The sequence below is a fragment of the Mytilus trossulus genome, chromosome 7 (genome assembly GCF_036588685.1).
Source record: "Mytilus trossulus isolate FHL-02 chromosome 7, PNRI_Mtr1.1.1.hap1, whole genome shotgun sequence".
Lineage (NCBI taxonomy): Eukaryota > Metazoa > Mollusca > Bivalvia > Mytilida > Mytilidae > Mytilus > Mytilus trossulus.
The window spans coordinates 39,693,908-39,701,167 of NC_086379.1; positions in this window are offsets into that span (position 1 = coordinate 39,693,908).

Below are 7,260 nucleotides of genomic sequence, written 5' to 3' on the forward strand. Positions count from 1 at the left end.
TGCTAACAAAGTGTTCTTTTTTTTATGGAATTGTTTATTTAAGATACCTAAAATCAATTAAGAAATAAAAAACAAAAATGATAATCAAAGTTTACCTTTGGGTTTTGTTGATTAACATCTGTTCTTTGATAAGTCATGTGTCTGATAAGGTCAAACTTATTCACCCTCTCTTTTCGCTCTTATTTATCAGAGCCCATTTGCTATCTGGTGCATAGAAATTGGTATGTGTATGTTAATGCAACCTTAGGGTTCGATAAGAGGAAAACATGTTATTTGTCTTCTCGGCATTAAAGCAACCAACCTACTTTCTCGTTGTATCATTAACACTACACATCACAACTTTTGTGTAAAATAAATGGATCCATTAAGGTATACTTGACCAAACCATTAGTTTCATATATTTTATCAACAGTATCGGTAAAAAACACAAAGACAAAACCCATCTATCAGAGGGAGATATCGGTAAAGTATAGTAAACAAAAAAGTAAAATATGCTACACAGAGGATCAAGTGATCAGTATGCTGGAGTTTGGCACGGTACTTGTTTATCCCAAATTCATGTATTTGGTTTAGATGTTATATGTGTTATTCTCGTGGGATTTTGTCTGATGCTTGGTCCGTTTCTGTGTGTGTTGCGTTTCGGTGTTGTGTCGTTGTTCTCCTCTTATATTTAATGCGTTTCCCTCGGTTTTAGTTTGTTACCCCGATTTTGTTTTTTGTCCATGGATTTATGAGTTTTGAACAACGGTATACTACTGTTGCCTTTATATGTAATTGACAACATATTTGTTAGATTTCGAGTTAGGCTGCATTCCTATGGGAAAGAACTGTTTGTTTCTGCTTGCCGACCTCTTGATAATTTCCTATGAGTCGGAGTTCTTTCAGACACTTGCCAAAACAAGAAGATCAAAGAAACCAGATTATTTGATTTCACATATTTTTTAAGATATATTGATGATGTTTTTTACATTAACAATCAACACTTTTCTAAGTGTGTTCCATTAATTATTACATTAAAATGACAACATTACATGACAGGACTACAATACAAATAATAAGGAGAACATATAGGACAGAGAAACACACGAACAATAGCTACAAGTAAAAAAAGATACCAGGCTTAAAATTTAATACGCCAAACGCGCGACTCGTCCACACCAGACTAACCAGCGACGCTCAAATGAAAAAAGTTCAAAAGCCAAAACAGGTACAAAGTTGAAGAGCACTTGGGACCAAAAGTTCTAAAAAGTTGCGACCAATACGGCAAGGGTTCTCTGCCTGGGATAAGAACATCCTTACTATTTAGAATTATTCATACTTTTGCATAATAATAGTTCGTTTCTATGTGTGATGCATTGTCCTTTGCTTTTTGTTGCACTTTGATTCAGTGTTCTGTTGTTTCCCTCAGTTTAAGTTTGTAACCCAGATTTGTGTTCTCTCGATCGATTTATGACCTTTGACCAGCGGTATGCTACTGTTGCCTTTATTTGTCATAAATGAATAAGGGGAGGAATACTAGTAATTCAATCATAACATTTTGTGTGACTTCCACAGGAAAAATGGTGCCTTAATTAAACTAAATACACCATAAATAACTTTCGAAAGACCCATCGCAGCTACGCTACAACAGTTACAACTAAATCCTGGTACCTTTGAAAACTATTTACAACTAAATAAATGAAGTGAGGTAGATTCCTCTAAATGCATGCGTGATAATCTATTCATCAGCTCTTAATATACCAACTTGTCAATTTAAATGTTCAAATTGTATAGTTAATTCTACAATCTGGTTGACCAATAGGGTAAAGTACACAACGCCTTTAGTTAAGTTACAATAAATACTTTATTTATAGATATGTTTCATAGATTTTTTTTAATTTAAAGTTCTTTATACAAAATATGAACGGGAATGATTGGTGTTTAGGTCGATTCGAAGAATGCGATTGTTGTAAAGCTATCATTGCATTCAAATTATTAAAGATAATTTGGGTGTCTGACAATAGGCTTTAGTGACTAGTATATTTCCAAACTATGATTTATTTAAGGAGTTACATGAAATTCTAAGAAAATAAAATCTTTGGAATTCCATGTGCCCTTCATTATATTTATATATACCGTGTTCGAATTATTTCATTTGAGATTATTAGTTTGGAACGTTAAGTTGTTATTTTGAAATTCATATAGTATCATGGCAGGTATTACTTTTTATTTAGACGTTGTATGCACCTTTCTGTTAAATCTCTTTGAAAATATATCGTGTTGTGGAGAGAATCATAACCAAAGTGATGGAGATGATGAACAAAAAATTAAGAAACGAGAGTTGAAGAGGAAAACCCGGATTTTACTTATTCGTGTTACACTTGGATTGATATTTAATGTTGCTGGCTTTATTACCATATGTGTAGTGAACAAGGATATATTTACTGAAGGAAAGGCTGCTCGTGGATTGTTTATAACAATTGTTGTATTTCTAGTTATTTCTTACATTATCACTGAAGTAGGAGTGTGGATTTGGAACTATCACAATGATAATCCTGATAACCTTCATCTTTCTATGATATTTTATAGATTGTACGAAATAGAGTTTGACGTCTTGGTATTTTTCTACAGTCTGGTATTATCAGACTGGGAGATGACAGAATTTACTACAGCCACAACTGTCTTGGCATGTTCAGATACAGTAATAAATGTTATTATACTTGGTAAAAATTGGTATGACTATAAGGGTAACCACAAATGCATGCTTATAATTATATTTTTGATATTTGGTATCGTGCTTCCACCATTCCTACCAATTATATTTTTGATCATGATTATACATGCAAGACTTCCAAGCAGTTTTCATAGGTCTTAATATATATTATGTACAATAAACAGGAAATACCAGTTTCCAAGTCTTTGATGAATCGGCTTTGGATCGAACTGTTGTTATTTATCATAGCTATTATTCGTGTGTTTCTCTGTCCTATATGTTACCGCTTAAATAAAATGGAGTACAAGTCTGTGTAAATGGAATATGTCTGACTTCGAATTTATAAAACTATAGAAAATTATTAAAGTGTACAAATTAAGTTATAATGTTTTGATGTTAAAATTCTTATTGTTATTAAAGTCATAAGAAACCTCATATTTAAAAAAAATATGATAAAATCGTGCCCAGAGGACTAAGTTTATGATGCATAAATGCATTGGTTCAAGAATTGGACAAACATTATTTTTCACCACTCACTCGTTTCATATGACTTAAATCTCAATTTTGACTCACACCAGTGGTGTGACATTTATATTCTTTTGTTTATTCTTTAGTTTTCTATGTTTTGTCATGTGTGCTATTGTTTGTCTGTTTGTCTTTTTTTCATTTTTAGCCATGGCTTTGTCAGTTTGTTTTAGATTTATGAGTTTGACTGTCCCTTTGGTATCTTTCCTCCCTCTTTTATATGGTAACACCAAATGATGGCAATTATTTACATTTAATGAAGTTGATGTCAATCAGATTTCGAATTATTACAAATTATTACAATAATCTTATTTTCGATGAACCGTTAGGGCAAATTCGATCCTTTGGATTATTCTATTAATTGATAACTGAATATGAAATCTGTAATAAAAGTATTATTTAAAAAAAAATGGCATTATGGTATCCGAGTGTAAAGGGCATAAGTTACGAATGAGGAATAGAATAATATTTCTTTTGATTCAAACATTAATTAAAGTAGGACAGTTAAAAACTATTTAGCTATTATCAGTCAGTTTGATGCAATTAAACCCAAATAAGCTATTGGCATGGCTTGCAAGTCAATAACTCAAACTCATTTGAATCTGTTTTCATGCAATCTATAAGTTGAACTTAAGTACAGATGGACTATGCATGTGTTTGGCATATGGTTCGTTCATTAAAAAAATTTCAACATTGAAAAGTGAAACAAGGGATACCTCAGGAATAATAATTTCTATGACTGATCCGGTCCAGTAAATAGTTATAAGGTATTACCATAATATCGATATATTTTCAATAAACAGCAAGAATTATAAAGGTATGAAAACAATCTTCTTTAACGATTGAGCGTGATTGACTGTCTATAACTTCAAATTGTAAATAGGTGTATATTACCGTCAACGATCTTTGTTGGTCACTTAATTAGATGCATAATAATAAGACGTCTTGTCTAAAATACACACTAAAATTAAATTCTGCATTACTTTAATATATTGTAATTGTTTCTTTTTACCCCCATTTTTTTTGGCAGTCTGAATATGCATTTAGGTAAACTTTAAATCAAATATGAGAATTTGAGTCAAATTGGTGGATATTATTTTAATGCTAATGCCCCTTTAATTAAACAGATGCGGACTCTTTTCCTCGTTATAATGAACGTTGTATTTAGCAATGAAGCAGGACTAGAAAATTATGTTTACAAGTACATGTTTAAATTATGCATACATTTGTTCAATGTAAAAAGAGAGTTGCAAGCATTCATATAAGATCATATAATTCTATAATATGTTATTATTTGCATGACTGTTTTATATGGACAAATTTTATAATAAGATTGTTACTTAAAAAGTAAAATCACAAAAATACTGAACTTAGAGGAAAATCAATTCGGAAAGTCCATAATCACATGGCAAAAATCAAATAACAAAACGCATCAAAAAACGAATGGACAAGAACTGTCATATTCCTGACTTGGTACAGGCATTTTCAAATGTATCACTTAAAATATCACTGCTTAGCATAATTTACAACAATATTATATTGGAGACTACCTTTTAGCGATATTAAAAGGTTAACTTTTGAAGAAAAAAAAAGTAGTTTTCTTTCAAATATAACGTTTTGGAATACTGGCAAACATATTGAGCACCAGCCGAGTATACAAAGCCATGTTAAAAAACAATATGTATAACAAAGAAACCGAATTATAATATAAATTCAGAAAGGAGAAGTTCACAAAAACTCACAAAACCAATGTTTGACTCAATCACTCAACAAGGATAATACAAAACAATTGTCATATTCCTGATTTGATGAGTATATATTTCTCGATGAAATTGGTGGAATAAACCTGGTTTTATAGCCAACAAAATTGCTCACTCGTAGGACAGTTTTTGAAGTAAGAACATGTGAAAAGACAAGACATTTTCACAGTGTTTACATACCACGAAATCGATGACTGTTGAATAAAAAAACAACCAAGATTACTTGTAGTCACATACAAACAGTTCTTAAAGTGCCATATTGAAGAGAAAAATACTAATAAAATTGAGAATTGAAGTTCTATAATAGTTTATAATTTAACACGCCAGACGCGCGTTTCGTCTACATAAGACTCATCAGTGACGCTCAGTTCAAACAAGTACAAAGTTGAAGAGCATTGAGGACCCAAATTAACCTTAAGAAACAGGTGTAAAATCAAATAGTTTCTTATTCTATATAAAGTATTGTACCAATAGGTAGTAATCTCGACTATTGGCATTTAAATAGTCTAACACGTCTGCAGTCAAAATGATAGTAATAATTTGAATGAAGACAACAGCTAGTCAACCGATGTTCAAATATCTAAGATTTATTAGTAAGAGGCAAATCAAGGTAGCGAACAACAACTGAGGGAATCACATTAACTATAAGAGGAGCCAGACTGGATGCGTCGACAGGTCACACGTTTCCTTATATGCATATACATGCTACACTATGCGAATTCAGTCGCGTCTCAGTCCTTACAGCTGAACGGACGTGCTGGGTCAGCTCTCCTTTATCCGCTATCTTCGATGAGGGTTTACAGTTAGATATCAACGACTTACTACTTAAGATGACAGAAACCAATCCATGCCGTACAGATAGACGTAGTAGTTGGCGTACCCGCGTTAACATGCCTCCAAAACCATTGTATATTATGGGGAGTGTCATGCCGATTAACGTCCGAGGGCTGTATCCTAGGCTGTTGTGTGATACGACCTACATTTCACTGCCTCACGGCTTTGGTCCTGATAATGCTTCCTGTCATCTTTTGAACTACGTCCGAGATCATCTAACAGTACTCCGTCATCGAAGCTAGCGGGCTGCCAAGCTGACCAAACTGGCCCTGAAAGCAGCCGTTAGTGAAGAAGTAACACCAAATTAGTAAAAAACAAAATCAACTCAACAAAACCAAGATGGCGGCCTCCATTCGGCGTCCTTTGCTACCCGTTCCTGACCCACGGCACAAAATATTCAAACGCTCACCAATCGCCTTCGGGCACCGAGCCGACCGTGCGAGGGCTGAAAAGCCAGTCAAGGTCGTTAAAAACTTCCATATATACTATGCGAATTCACAATCTGTAAAAAAAAATAAAGTCATCATCGAGAATAGGACACAATCGGTTAAAAGTAAAATCATAAAAATACTGAACTCCGAGGAAATTTTAAATAAGGAAAGTACCTAATCAAATGGAAAAATCAAAAGCTCAAACACATAAAACGATTCGAAAAGATAACAACTGTCTGTCAAATTCCTGACTTGGTACAGACATTTTCGTATGTAGAACATGGTGGATTAAACCTGTTTTAAAAGCAAGCTGAACCTCTCACTTGTAAGATAAATTCCATTATATTAACAACGATGTGTGAACAAAACAGACGTGATAAGTAAAAGTGTCAGTAATAGGGGTACAGCAGTCAACAAGCAGAAATTTTTTATCAGTATAGAAAAAAAAACAAATATGTTACAAAAGGTTTTATGGCATATAGACCAAGTATATTAAGAAACATTAAGGACAAGAATACACAAATTTACTTTAGCACAATAACACACTAGCAGGATGCATAAGTACAGAGCCACGTCATATGTATCAAACAAACACCAAAAGGCATATAGTCAAAGCACATGACAGTTCAGACGACTATACTAATAAATATATAAATCAAGTATATCGTGTGACTGTCATATTACCGACCCAATTCGTCTCAAATGTTCGATCTTTAAATTTGGGTTAGAAAATTTGTTTTTCCTCGAGTGGAATGCGAACCTGCTTCTGTGACGTCGTTCCTACAATGCCTGTGTTGTGTCAGCTCCCTAAACCGCAATGATGGTCTTGCGCGCTATGATCAGAAACGGAGATAAATAAAATTAACGGTACTAATTTTCTTGCACCAGATGCGCATTTCGACAATACATGTCTCTTCAGTGATGCTCGTGGCCAAAATATTTGAAATCTGTGATTGAATCTACGCCTAAAATTAAATTCGCAAATATAGGATTTTTGAAAACCGCGCCAACTAAACTT